The sequence below is a fragment of the Leptodactylus fuscus genome, chromosome 2 (genome assembly GCF_031893055.1).
Source record: "Leptodactylus fuscus isolate aLepFus1 chromosome 2, aLepFus1.hap2, whole genome shotgun sequence".
Lineage (NCBI taxonomy): Eukaryota > Metazoa > Chordata > Amphibia > Anura > Leptodactylidae > Leptodactylus > Leptodactylus fuscus.
In genome coordinates this window covers 56,893,808-56,909,129 of record NC_134266.1, presented here as the reverse complement: position 1 = coordinate 56,909,129, position 15,322 = coordinate 56,893,808, and positions in this window count along the sequence as shown.

Genomic DNA, 15,322 nt, shown 5'->3' with positions numbered 1-15,322 from the left:
GTGTGTAGGCACGATGATGTCATCACATCGCGCCTACACACGCAAGCCGGGCCTCAGCTTTAAAGCAGGAGCTGAGCTCACAGTTCCTGCTTTAATCGTCTATGTGAATGGAGTGAGAGAGCGGAGAGAGGAGCGTCGGGGGAACGATGTAAGGTGAGTGTAAGTGTTTGTTTTGTATTAAATATTAAGGTGGAACATAATGAAGGGGGCCCATGAAACTGGGGGGCAAATGAAGGGGAGGGGGGGTACGGCATGACACTGGGGAAGATGAAGGGGGTGGGGGGAGAATGGCATGAAACTGGGGACAGAGATGGAGGGGGCCCAATGAAACTGGGGGGCAAATGAAGGAGAGGGGGGGAACGGCATGACACTGGGGCAGATGGGGGGGTGGAACAGCATGACACTGGGGCAGAGACGGGGGACATGAAACTGTGGGCAGATGAAGGGGGAGAACGTGATGAAACTGGGGACAGAGATGGAGGGGGGACATGAAACTGGGGGCAGAGGAAAGGTGTATATGAAACTGGGGAAGAGATGGAGGGGGGGGCATATAATTTACGGGTGGCTGTAGGAGGATTATACTGTGTGGGAGCACATGATAAATGAATGAGAATGGGCGGAGTCAACATAAAAGTGGGTGGAGGCAAATTTGCTGCGGCGCGCAGAGCGCGCCACACATTTTGCCCCTCTTTCTACTCTTTAAAAATTGGGAGGTATGGCGTTGGTGACACCACACTCCTGCATGATGTCACTCGCTTCATCTGCAACGCACAGTGTCTCGACTACCCCGCCTCCTTTACAAGGGGGCCCACTGAGGCTCTGTCGCCCAAGGGCCCATAACAACCTGGAGCCAGCCCTGGTTTCGGGTCTCTAACTTTTTTTATTGGTTGGGCTACCACAAACATTTTACTGCATTTCTGAATGTGACAAATAGAGTTACGCATTAATATGTTTTTCAGATAAACTGTTTTCTTTTTTAAAGTGTTCCTTCAGTTCTAAACAACTTTTCATAAATGAATAGTACAGGTGAATATAACAAACTTTGTAATATATCTTATTAAGGAAATCTATTTCCTTCACCACTTATTAAGCTGTTCTCCTTCTACTTATCTTCAATCAGACTTCTGTTTACATACAGATTTGTCTCTGTATCCAGACTCACACAAACAGGACTCTATGGAAGAGGGAGGAGGGAAGAGGAGGCTGTTAGCAACTGGCTCACTGATAGGAAACAGAGGGTACTTGTTCATGGTAAATATTCAGCCTGGGCCACAGTCACCAATGGGGGGCCACAGGGGTCAGTATTAGGTTCTCTCTTGTTTAATATCTTTATTAATGACTTGGTAGAGGGTTTACAAAGCAGGGTGTCTATATTTGCAGATGATACTAAACTTTGTAGGGTAATCAATAATGAGGAGGATAGCAGAATATTACAAGGGCATCTAAGGAAACTAAAAGCATGGGCGGAGACTTGGCAAATGAAGTTTAATGTTGACAAATGTAAAGTAATGCACTTTGGTCGACGTAATAAAATGTATGACTATGTACTAAATAGTAAATTACTGGGTAAGACTGCCAATGAAAAAGACTTAGGGATTTTGGTGGACACCAAGCTTACCTTTAGTGACCAGTGCCAGGCAGCTGCTGCCAAGGCAAATAAAAATTATGGGATGCATCAAAAGAGGTCTAGATTCTCATGACAAGGACATGGTTATGCCTCTATACAAATCACTGGTACGGCCACACTTAGAATATTGTGTGCAATTTTGGGCCCCGATATACAAGAAAGACATAATTGAACTTGAAAAAGTGCAAAGAGGGGAAACCAAAATGATTAGGGGAATGGGTGGACTGGAGTACAATGATAGATTAACAAACTTGGGGTTATTCAGCTTAGAGAGAGATCTAATGACAATGTAGAAATACATGAAGGGACAATACAAAGAACTTTCTAAGGATATTTTTACTCCTAGGCCAGTGATGGTGACAAGAGGACATCCTCTATGTCTGAAGTAGAAAAAGTTTCACCAGAAACATAGAAGGGGATTCTTCACAGTAAGAACAGCGAGGCTCTGGAACTCTCTGCCCCAGGAAGTGGTGATGGCGGATTCATTGAACATGTTTAAAGAGGGACTGGGTGACTTTCTTGAAAATAAAAATATTACAGGTTGTGGACTCTAGATTTTAAGGACACGTTGATCCAGGGTTTTTATATTGACTGCCAGATTTGGGGTCGGGAAGGATTTTTTTTCCCCCTGAAATGGGGCAATTGGCATGAGCCTCATGAGGTTTTTTGCCTTTCCCTGGATCAACACTGTAGGGGATTGTAGAGTTATAAGTTGGACATGATGGACTGATGTCTTTATCCAACCTCATCTACTATGTAACTATGCTATCGGTTGGATAATTGATTTTTTGCCTCATTCTGGGCACTGGTAGCCTGTTATCTGCAAACTAGCAGTGTAGCAGCAGAATTAATTGAGTATCTTTCCCAAACGCCTCCTCTCCTCTTCATAGACTAATACATAGGTAGAAAGTATCTCAGCCTGCAAAGTGAAGCTGCAAACATATTTCTTTAATAAGATATATTACAGAATTTGTTATATTCATCTTTACTATTCAAAGTTGTTTATAACTGGAGGTATACTATGAGTTTAACTTGGGGTTAACTGTACAAATTTTTTTTAATGTTTTTAGTTAGAGTTTTTATTCTTTAAATTTGAAAGTTGACATCAACATAATTTAATAAAATGGCTTCCCTCTTTTGCATTGGTCATTTGATATCTAATATGTGTAACCTTGATTGAATGGGGAGGAAGTGGGAACATTAGCATGGGTAATATTTATTTCTTTATTTCTGCTTAATTTAATATTTTGTTTGTTTAGCATATCTATCTATCTATCTATCTATTTCATATCTATCTATCTATCTATCTATCTATCTCCTATCTATCTATCTATCTATCTATCTATCTATCTATCTATCTCATATCTATCTATCTATCTATCTATTTATTTCATATCTATCTATTTCATATATATCTATCTATCTCCTATCTATCTATCTAATATCTATCTATCTATCTATCTATCTATCTATCTATCTATCTATCTATCTCATATCTATCTATCTACTATCTATCTATCTATCTATCTATCCATCTATCTCATATCTATCTATATATCTATCTATCCATCTATCTATCTCATATCTATCTATCTATCTATCTATCTATCTATCTATCTATCTATCTATCCATCTCGGTCTCCTGACCTCAATATCATTGAGCCACTCTGGGGAGATCTCAAGCAGATAGATATATTGAATTCAATGTGTTTTCAAATTGAATGTGTGATGGACATTGCAAAATTTTCATGCAAATAATCCCTTAGACATAGAAAACATTGTTTTGTAAAGGTAAAAATTTAATGTGGCAATCCAGGCACCAAAGACTTTGTTTGTTAAAATTGGGTTAAAATTGGTATGATTTAACCCCTTAAGGACCAGGCCATTTTTTGGTTTCGCATTGTCGTTTTTCCCTCCTCACATTTCAAGAGCCATAACTTTTTCATTTTTCAGTTCACAGAGTCACATGATGGCTTATTGTTTGCGGGACAAATTGTACTTTGTAATGGCACCATTCAATATGCTGTGCAATGTACTGGGAAGCTGGAAAAAAATTCAGAATAAGGAGAAAAAATGCATTTGCGCCATTTTCTTATGGGTTTAATTTTTACAGCGTTCACTGTTTGGTACAAATGACATGTTACCTGTGTTCTACGTGTCAGTACGAACGCGGTGATACCAAATTTATATAGTATTTGAAATGTTTTGATACTTTTAAAAAAATGATAAACCTGTAACTTTTTCATATTTCCATGCATGGAGCTGGTTGTGGTGTTTTTTTTATGCGGGACAAGATGACGTTTCTATTGATACCATTTGGGGAAAGATCTGATGGTTTGATCACTTTTTATTCAATTTTTTATAGGAGGCAAAGTGTTGAAAAAAACACTTTTTGGCTGTTTTTATTTTTTTTGCCGCTACGCCGTTCGCAGTACGGGATAAATGTTTTAATATTCTAATAGTTCGGGCATTTTGGAGCGCGGGGATACCTAATATGTTTATGTTTAATGTTCTTTAATTACTTTTATAGTTAATCTAGGGAAAGGGGGGTGATTTGAACTTTTATATTTTTTTTATTTTTTTAATACTTTTAAAAACTTTTTTTTTTTCTTGTTATACATTTATGATCAGACCCCTTAGGTACCTTGAAACCTAGGGGGTCTGATCGCTCATACTATTCACTGCAATACTACAGTACTGCAGTGAATAGCAGAATCGCAGCACTTCTATTAGACGATGCCTCTGGCATCGTCTAATAGATCTCATGCAGAGACAAACCTGGAAGCCTTCAATAGGCTTCCGGCTGTCATAGCAACCGATCACCGCCCTCTTGTGACGTTCAGGAGGGCGGCGATCGGCGAAACATGGCGGCGCCCATGCCGCCGGCGCCGTTTACACACTGCGGTCACTTTTGACCGCAGTGTGTAAAGGGTTAACAGCAGCGATCAGCTCGGGCACCGACCACTGCTGTTAGTGGCAGGTCCTGGCTGTATTATACAGCCGGCATCTGCCGTGTATGGAGCGAGCTCAGCGTGTGAGCTCGCTCCATACATCCCCATGCGACCCATGATGTACAGTTACGTCAAGGGTCGCTAAGGGGTTAAAGAATGTGAAAAGTCAGGATTTTTTAGAGGTATTACTTGTAAAGATGGTCATAAGGAGACGTCAAAGTAACAAAGTAACAAATTTTACAGAAAATTGAACCCTGTCCACTAGGATAATGGAAAGTAAATCTGTTAGTTCATTATCTTTCGGGACTGGGCTCTATGAGAGGTATAAATAATTTAAAAAAATAACCAAACTTGAGTAGATATGCTATAGGAGATGCAGTATACATTGTCTAATATTTATAGGTTATGGATCACACTGATCTCAGATTCAGCTCTGGCATTCATGAGATAATGGGAACAAGGTCCCTGGGTCACGCTCTTATGTATACAAAGACTGAAGATATATCTACTTCTATCTATAGATCTTTTATTTGTACTAAGACACAGGAAATTACTAGATGGTATCAGGTCCCATTGAAGATACACAGAATTAAGAAGTATATCCAATTGGTGCAAAGGTGAGAATGGCTCAATGTTTCATATACTTTGGGATTGTAGGGTTCTGAACAGAAATAAGTAGAATAACAAAAATCTTGGTTGAAGATAGAATAGACTGGTCCTGAGCTCTTCCTTCTGTTCCTTCTGCATCAAGGAGATTTCCCTTTTATCTCTGTATATATAAAACTCTAAATCTGTAGTAGTCTGCTCTATACAAATCCACAGTTCTCGCCCGATTTGGGTGAAATTTGGCACGCCCCTCTCCACCATCAGGAGCTGAATACTGCGCATGTTACATCTCACTAGCGTCCCCCTGTCATGAGATTGAGGACCCTAAAGTTAGGGTCTATACATATAATGGGGAAATATGAAAGTGAAAGCGCTGAGGGGAAAACAACAGTTGTGACTGACAGGGACGGTTTATAGTGACGGTGCCAAAGAGTCACTGCTAAAGGGGCCGCACCAGCACACACAACACACAAACATTTCACACAAACACCATATAAACATCACACAGACAGCACACATACACCAACCAACAAGCACAACACCACACAAATACCACAGCACACCACACAAACACCAGACCACTCTAGACACACACAACACAAAAACCACCCCACAAATACCACAATACCACACACACACGCAAGGACCACACACGCACGTAAACACACTCAGATGGATGCATGCTACGCACACGGATGAACAGAGCACATGCGTACTCACACACAACTACCGCACGCATGGACACTTGCACAGCACGCACGCACAAACACATGGATCACATGCGCACATACATATACACGGACCACACACGTGCATGCACACACAAATACATACACATGTATCACACGCATGCACACACACACGCATACATATACAGGGACCACACACATGCATGCACACGCATACATACACATGTATCACGCACGCACACACACACACACATACATATAGATGGACCATACACACGTGCATGCACACACGCATACATAGTTACATAGTTACATAGTTGATGAGGTTGGATAAAGACATTAGTCCACCAAGTCCAACCTATAACCCTACAATCCCTACAGTGTTGATCCAGGGGAAGGCAAAAAACCCATGAGGCTCATGCCAATTGCCCCATTTCAGGCATACACATGGATCACACGCATGCACTGACAAAATATATCTGGTATCTTTAGTGGCTGCTTGCAAACTATAGTATTTTTCACAGGCCTCCAGGCCATGGATTTGGCAGTTCCATAGACTTCTTTGTGCACAAAGCTGTGAATTTTACAGGCTTGGAGCTTTGGAGCTGACGAATCCATGGCCCGGAGACTGTAGTGTTACAGTAGTGTGCAAGCAGCCTTACTGAGCAGCAATATTGGTCAGGTGAAAACTGCCTCATAGTAAGATTGTCATTATTGCTTATTATACAGGGAACTTTCATCACTGAAGCCATACAATAGTTGTGTAACTGAGGCTGGAGTAACTCCAGCCGATAACGGCCTATTAAAAAAAAAACCTCAGTGGTAGTGGCTGTCGCTGGGCCCCCTAATGTCCCAGGCCCTTTGGCAGCCGCTACCTCTTCTACCCCGGTAGTTACGTCCCTGGTGTAAATATTCTATATGTTTGTGTAAGGTGCATCAATTTTTATTTTTGATAAGAAATAGTTCAAAAAATTGTTGAAATAGTTTATACTACATAATATGTATTGAATATGTAAAAGCACTAAGAATGTTGAAATGAAAAAAAAAGTGTTTTTTTTTTTCTTAAATGTAGATTGTGAGCCCCACATGGAGCTCACAATGTACATTTTTCCCTATCAGTATGTCTTTTTTGGAATATGGGATGGAAATCCACGCAAACACGGGGAGAACATACAAACTCCTTGCAGACGGTTTTATGCCCTTGGTGGGATTTGAACACCAGGACTCCAGCGCTGCAAGGCTGCAGTGCTAACCACTGAGCCACCGTGTGGCCCCATGAAAAAAAAAGTTGTTTACATCAATGTTACGACAAACTAGTATAATGCCAAAATAATAAAAATTTTAAGCGGAAAAAAAGATTTACTCTGAAAATGTCGATTTCAGTGTGGCACTAAAAATTTTACTTTCACATAACCAATAATTTAACATATTTTCCGCAAGCGAAGCCGCGGGTATTCTACTAGTAACATATAAAAATGACCTATGGAAACATTTGGTGGACGCTGCTACAGTATGTACCACCTTCTTTGTGGAAGGTTCAGAAGTCACTTAGGCCATTTTTCACAGACATAATGTCCATTCACATACTACTCAACAATGGCCATGGGAAGACTGTTTTTGAAACGTCTGTCCCATGGCCATAATAGAACCCGTAATTTTCCCATCCTGCTAAGTCAGTTTTCACAGACAAAGATAGCGCATGTCAATTTTTTTGATGCCCGTGACAAACGGACTGTCAGAAAAATAGACATGTTAAAAGACTCATTAAATGCAATATGTTCTCAAAACGGATGGGTGAGGTTTTTTGTGGTTCTGTGAATAAGCCCTTACTGTGGGTTTTTGGATTACATGAGAATAGAAGATATACTTTCCTTTAAAGGGGGAAAGAGGAATGGTTAAAAAAAAAAACCTGGGCAAATTGGAGAATTTTTCAGAAAGATATGGACTATTTGGCCAATTTACGCTTAAATTAGTGGTCTTGCATGGGGGGAGGTAAGGTGGAAGCAGCCAGGGCCACAGGGAGGGCGGCATTTTTGCTGACCTAAGCCAGTCCAGGACAAGCTGTCCTGGACTGGCTTAGGGTCACCGTCACTGAGCGGTGGATTGGGGAGGCCGCTGGAGCAGCTGCTCCAGTGGCCACCCCTCACTCTCAGGCAGAGAGCAAGTCCTCTCCCTGCCAGCTCTCTGCCTGCTAAAGACGCTTGCTCCTCTCGAGCCTGCCCCCTCCACTCGGCCCCGCCCCCTTCGCTTGGCCCCGCCCCCTCCATCCCGCCCACTCCTGGGGGGGGGCGGCTTTCTGACGTCCGACTCAGGCGGCAGAAAGCCATGGTTCACCCCTGGGTGGAAGGAACACTCCTTATATAGAATTTTTTTTTTTTAACTTTTTCTTGTTTTGCTTGTTAATTAAAATTATTATTTTGGGATAAAATTATAATTTAAATAGTTTTTTACATTTAGGATTCACAGCCCAGATGATGTATTGAAATGTGTCTGTAATCCCGAAAGTGTAAAAATAAAAAACCTTCCTCTAATATCTAATGTATAGATTCAGTTTAAGGCTTATGTTCATAAAACGTTTATTGTGCCGGTGGCCTCAGCGTATAGAAAAGCCTTTCCCTTATCGGTAGTAATTTGCCTTTCTTTAGCACGCCATTCAGAAATCTTCTCTATGACAGCTGATGTAATTGTGCCATGTGAACACGCGCCAACAGCAAGTGTTTTCATTCACTTTTCTCCTGTAGAGGTTTCATTAATCCTCCTATTGACTGTATACATAAGTCTATCTCTTTGCCGAGTAAATACTTTTATCTGCACACCCACTTCTTATCTGAGGCTATTTGCTTCTTTTCAATTCTCGGCTCTGTACTCTACAGAGAGCAGGCTTAGAACTGAGAGCCATTTTATATGTGCATTTGGGTACAGAAAATTATGTTTTCCAGACAACAGAAATGTAGCCATGTGGCCATTCCTTAATATTCCTGGGTATGTATCTGACACCAACTAAAAGTAGATCAACATCTCCTCCTAGCAGCCAACCTGGATAAGGCAGCTCTGTAGCTTAGGTAAGTAGCACTGCTGGGGGTATCTCCAGCTGGTTGTATATATTGCAATAGCCAAATGTTAGCCAATAACTTATGTCTCTTATATTCCTGTTTGCTAAAAGTCATGATGTCATGTATATAAAAATGGATTTCTATTTTTTTATGTAGATTGTGAGCCCCAAATAGGGATTACAATTTACTTTTTTTCCTATCAATATGTCTTTGTAGAATGAGAGGAAATCCACGCAAACACGGGGAGAACATACAAACTGCTTGCAGATGTTGTTCCTGGCGGGGGATTCAAACCCAGGATTCCAGTGCTGCTGCAAGGCTGTAGTGCTAACCACTGAGCCACCTTGTTGCCCCAAAATGAATTTCTGTTGTTTATTGTCTGTTGTCTGTCATCTGTTCTTTATGCATGGCCAAACAATTGGAACAATCTGCACCAAACTTGTCAAACAGATAAAACAGGCACATCCGAAGATTTTTTCGACTGACTTTTAGCTCTCTAGGACCACAAAAATATAAAAGTATTGCACCATGGGTTTCCACATAAATGACTCCGATTAAATAATAAAATTTTCTAGGTCTTTCACTCTTAGGGTAAGTTCACAAAGATTTTTGGTCAGGATTTTGAGGCCGTATCCGCCTCAAAATTCTGACCAAAAAGACAGTCCCATTTATATCAATGGGAGCCAGTCAGTTCTTTTTTTCCAGGAGCCTTTTGTTTCGGCTCCCGGAAAAAGAAGCGAGATACTCATTCTTTCAGGCAGATTCGCCTCACGACATCCACCTGAAGACATTCCTTCCCGACTAGGCCCATTCATTTGGGCCTAATCCGTAGCAAAGTGCGCAACTGGATGCCGGTCATTCCTGTGCTTAAAATCAGGCTCTTATCGAACACCATTACACAGATCAGGAAAGAAGAGGACTCCTCTCCCACCTGGAAGCACATCAGGGGAACTAACCTTAACATCAGGTACACCACAAGCCCCCTCATCACTGCCCTATCTGGGAGGTGGGCTGGAGGATTTGATTGAGTGTCCTTGGTCTACCGTTGACATTTTATGGAACTGGGTGAATTCCTTTTGTCCATCATTATCCGGGACACTTACTCCACATTCCTCTTGTGCATTGTGTTGGCCCTTCAGAGGTTTTCTGGGGTTTTTTTTGGTAGGGTCGCAGCTTTCAATTTGTTGCACTCCACGTGGGCCCATTGGGTTGGCCTTCACTCCCCAGGTTTTCGTTAGGGTGCTGGCCTCTCTCATGGCTATTCTCTGCTCCAGAGGTGTGACTGTTCTCCCATACCTGGAAGATCTTCTGGTTAAGGCTCCCTCCAGGACGTACAATCTCTCCAAGTTACAGATCACTCTGGTTCTTCTTTAGTGGTTCAGCTGGCTCTTCTACGAGGAGAAGTCCTGTCTTGTGCTTTTTAGCGCATGGAGGTTTCTGGATATGTTTTTGGATACTTGTCTGGGCAAGATTCTTCCTCCAAAAACCAAAGTTTGAACTCTTCAGTCCAGTTCCAATTGCTGTCTTTCAGCTGGCAATCTTGGCACGTTGAGGCCAGTGCCAGTCCAGCCTGGATCGCCTAACTCCTCTGTTCCTCCAGTTCATCTCGAACTTTGTGGATGGCGTTTCTCCCTGGGGTTTTTTTGTGGGAAAGTCTTGTCTTCCATCCACTGGCAGGTGTAATTGCTGACGCCAGCCTTTCGGGGGGATGCAGAGTTCTGAGTCCAGGATGTTCTGGAACGGTGGTCGGCAAGGAATCCTCCAATTCAATATGTTGGAACTGAGGACCTTCTTTCGGGCTCTGTGTACTGGACCCCCCCCCCCCTTCTCCAGGGTCGACCGGCTCGCTCTCAGTCCAACAGTTCCACCACCGTCTCCTTCTTGACTCTCCGGGGTGGAACCAAGAGTCAGGCGTTTTTTTCTGAGGCTTCCTGTTTTAACTACAAAGTTCTTCTGTAGTTGGCCAGGTGCAGGGTTCCTCGGGTGCTGTGTCTGATGCTCTTGTAATTCCCTGGTGGGGATTTTCAGTTCTGTATCTGTTCCTCCCTCTTCCCGTCCTTACTCAAGTTTTCAAGGAACTCAGGGTCAAGGGGGTTCCTGCCATCCTGGTAGCTCCAGACTGGCCTCGTCTGGCAAGTACGCAGACCTCACGGTTCTGTTGGTAGATGCCCTGGCTCGCTCTCTCAAGGACCTATTCCACCCCACCTTATGTTAGCTACGTTTAACAACGAGGCTGTTGAGGCCGAGTTTTGTCTTAGCCTGTTTTTTAGCCTATGAGCAAGGCCAGGGAGCCTCAGTCAGCTAAAATTTTCCATCGCACTTGGTAGTCTTATGTCCGCTGGTGCGGAACTGTAGATTGTCATCTTTTTCCTTTTCTTTGCCCAGGATCCTGGCATCCTTCAGTCTGGATTGGATCAGGGTCTTGGCCTCTCCCTGAAAGGTCTGATATCTGCGCTTCCTTTCTTTTCCAGTAGGTCCTGGTTTTCCTTGCTCAAGTAAAGACCCTTTTTTCCAGAGTATGGCTCATTGTGTCCCTCCTTCCAGTTGGTCCTGGATAACTTTACCTCATTTTTGAGGTATTTCAGGCTCCTCACTTGAGCCTCTAGAGCAAAGAGCAAAGAGCAAAACTCGCTCCGTTTTCTTCTTGGAAGATGTTTTTTTATTTGTTGCCATCACTTCTATTTGTAGAGTTCTGAGCTGGCAGCGTGGTTTTTCACAGGACAGGGTTGTTCTTTTTCCTCCACTATCTTTTCTTTCTAAGGTGGCGTCTTCTATTCTCATCAATAATAACATTGTCTTGCCGTCTTTTTGTCCGGAGCTTAAGGATCCTTGTGAGTGCCATCCATTGCCTGGATTTTGTTATGGGCGGCCAGGTTTTTTCTAGCCCTCACGATACCGTTTTCGGCGCTGTGATGCACTTTTTTTTTTATCTTCCAGAGGGATCTAGGAAGGGTTTGCCTCTTCCAGGGGGTCCATTTCTAGATGGATTCGGTCTGTTATTAGGAAGCCTTACGGCTAAAAGGTAGTGATTTACCCTTCCGTGTAGCGGCTCACGTTACCAGGGCTGTCGTTGCCTCTGGGGCTGTTCGGCATCAGGCTTCTGTTTTGCTGGTCTGCAAAGCTGTTTCCTGGGCTTCGGTACACATTTTTTCAAAATTTTACCAGATCTTTCTGTGTCTTCTGCCAATGCCAGTTGGTCGGAGGGTTCTGCAAGCGGCAAGTGCACCGATTGTTCACAGGACTGTCTGTTTTTCCCTCCATCGGGGACTGCTTTTGGACGTCCCAAGGTGCTGTGCCCCCCAGTGAAATATTGCGAGTAAAAGGGATTTTTGTGTACTCACCTGTAAAGTCCTTTTCCCGTTGTTTCACTGGGGGACACGGGTCCCACCCGTTGTTATTTTGTGTACGGGGTTTTATTTCTTAACAAATTTAGGCTTGTTCGTGGTCGTTGGTTCCATGTTCGTTTTTTCTTGTTTTTGGACTCTCTCCTACTGCTGTGGTACAATACTGCCTGAGTGCACTGTCAGTGAGAGGGTATAGCCTGTGTAGGTGGAGCCAACTGCCTTCATTTCTCTAGTGTCCGCCTCCTAGTGACCAGGTCTATACCCAAGGTGCTGTGTCCCCCAGTGAAACAACAAGAAAAGGATTTTACAGGTGAGTACACAAAAATCCCTTTTTTTAAGTCTGCAGAAATGATCCAATAAGCCTAAAAACCCAACCAAGTGTTTGATTGATGCCCACTTTGTTCACTTGAAAGCAATGATTGGTAACGCTCTAGTTTGCCTGGTCATTGCCAGATATAAAAGGGCTGTTATAGACACTGTGGATAGTGACCATGTACTGTTGAAGTCCTTCATTGGTGACAAGGATGCTGCCAAATTCACGATTCTGACTGCACAATGGGTTTTTTTCTTACTTACCATGTAGTTTTGTGGATTATCAGTAACAAGAAGTGGGTTTTAATAAATTTTCACTGTCTATGGCATCACCCTCTATGAAAAAGCAGTACCTATAAAGATAAATGGACGCTGGTGCCCTCTACCCTAAAGATATATTGTCGCTGGTGCCCTCTACCCTGTTTAGACATAGTATAATGTAGCAAAGCATGTACATCAGAAAGTGGTGCTTCAGGGGAAACATACATAGATATTGCTGCTTAGGGCTGATCATGACAGGGGTCCCTGTGGTCAGATGTAAATAGGGGGCACTCATTTCTTTCGTCAGAGGTTAGTTACTTAATTAGTCTGTAGTCATTTGTAAAGTAGTTTATTATACGGTGTTGTGTAAAAAATTCTTGATAGAAATACACTCTAGAGAAAACCCTTTTATTATGTCATTAAATGTAATATATTCACAAGTAAATTACATTCTGAAATTACTAAAAAATATGGCTCTCGGGAGCAAGGTACCTATAACTACAAGCTTGTGTTATTTTATTGCTTTAACAATTTACAAACAAAAAAAAGTACAAAACTAATAAAGTACATCACTAAAATAAAACGTCTCAAAACTTGCTGGAGTAATGGAAGAGAGCTTTGGTTCTATACCTTATTCATTATTAGAAGCTATGGGGCAGTTTTATTATTGGAAATACCAAAAATTAACGGCAAACATTACCTACATCAAATTTATTAACTGTTTTAGGGTGAGGACCCACGTTGCGGAAACGCAGCTTTTTTTGTTGTGGTTTTTGGAACCAAAGTTAGGAGTGGATTGAGCAGAAGGTAGAAGTGTAAGAGCTTCCTATATATTTCCCATTCCATCCCATTTTGTGGTCACTATTAGGTTTGGTTGAAAAAAAAAAAAAAAACGCAGCAAAATCTGCAACAAAAGAAGCTGCCTTAGACACTTTGTGCACCTTCATCTGATGGAAGTGGTCACCCTGAGTGTTTTGCAGTTTTATTTATCCAAATCCATTAAGCCATTCCAACTATAAGGCCTTTCGCGTTGATGCAGACTACGGTATACTAGACAAGTAGGCAGTAACACTTTAGTTTCTCTGGGTATAGGCTCTCTGTGTCCCTGGAGAATCGCTCCTACATTACACAGATAACCCATTGATTTGAATGGACATTGTATAGTACTGAATACTTTCCCTTTTGCTTGGGCTACTTTGCTGCTGATCTCTCTGAGTCCCAACAGCAGGGCACCTTGTGATATAATAATTGTCAAAGAACACTCAGAAATTATAGGAAAAGTACAAAACAGACAATTGCGATAAAGTGTATCACAATGGGCGAAGCCGAGGGCATCAGATGTAATCTGGAGAATAAAGTAATATAAGATATTGTAACGGAATGTTCTGTCTTTGTCTTCTGTTTACCTTTTTCATGCTAATCTTTATTGTGATGGCAAATTCTCAAGTTCCCGCAACGTGTGTCAGTCGGCAGCATACAAGTCGATCTGTGCTCATTTTACTTTTATTTTTACTTACAATGGTTCTTAGGGGAGCCGCACACCCCCGTTTACATGTGGAGATGTGCTGCTGATATACAAGGGAGATTTATCAAGCAAAATGTGCAAGAAGTCGTTTGCAATTTGCAACAAAGAACTAACAAACTGTGCACAACATTTCTCAACTGTTTTCAAGGGAACTGCTGTTTCAAATTTTTTTTTAGAAATGAACAATTCAGGTGAATATAAGAAACTTTGTAACATATCTTATCAGAATACAATGCTCCTATCTGCTGCTATCAGCCCCTACTTTAAGATCTCTGCCTGTTCGGGTCACTGCGCCACCCTTTGTTGCGGCACAGGAGGCATGTGCAGTTTGATAATTTTCTTAAAGTTTTTAGTTGCACTGTGTGAACACGGCTCTAGTTCTGTGATTGTATTTGTACCACACCCGTCTTCTGCCCTTGTTGCCTCTGTCCATTAAGTGGTTAAATTTTGTTTTGCCCTGTGATTGACAGCCTGCCTTCCTGTCAGGTTCAGGGCAGGTTCTTCCTCCCTATTTAGCCTTGGCTCTCATTCACACCCGTGCTTGCTATTGCCTTGTGCGTACTTGCTCCTTACTGTCACTATTTTTGCTTGCATTCTAATCCTTGACCTTTGACTTTCCCTACTGATTATTCTTTGCACTCCGATTTGGCACTGCGTCGCTCGACTGTTACTGACCCTTGGCTAGCTGACCTCCCTTTGTTGTTGTCCGTCTTGTCTGAGTTTTTTGTCTCACATATACAGGAAGAGACCGTCTTCATGGTTGCCACCTATTACGTAGGATAGGGCCTGGCAATAGGAAGGGTCAGTTGGGGGCTTCAGCTTAGGGCTCACAGTTTCTTGTGTCCTGTCCCAGGGTTCAACAGCTACTGGGGAATTGCTGTCCTAGCAATTCCCTAACACCTCCCCTGTTTGGTAAACTTCTCATTTCATTGTAAGGTTGGGTTCACACCTAAC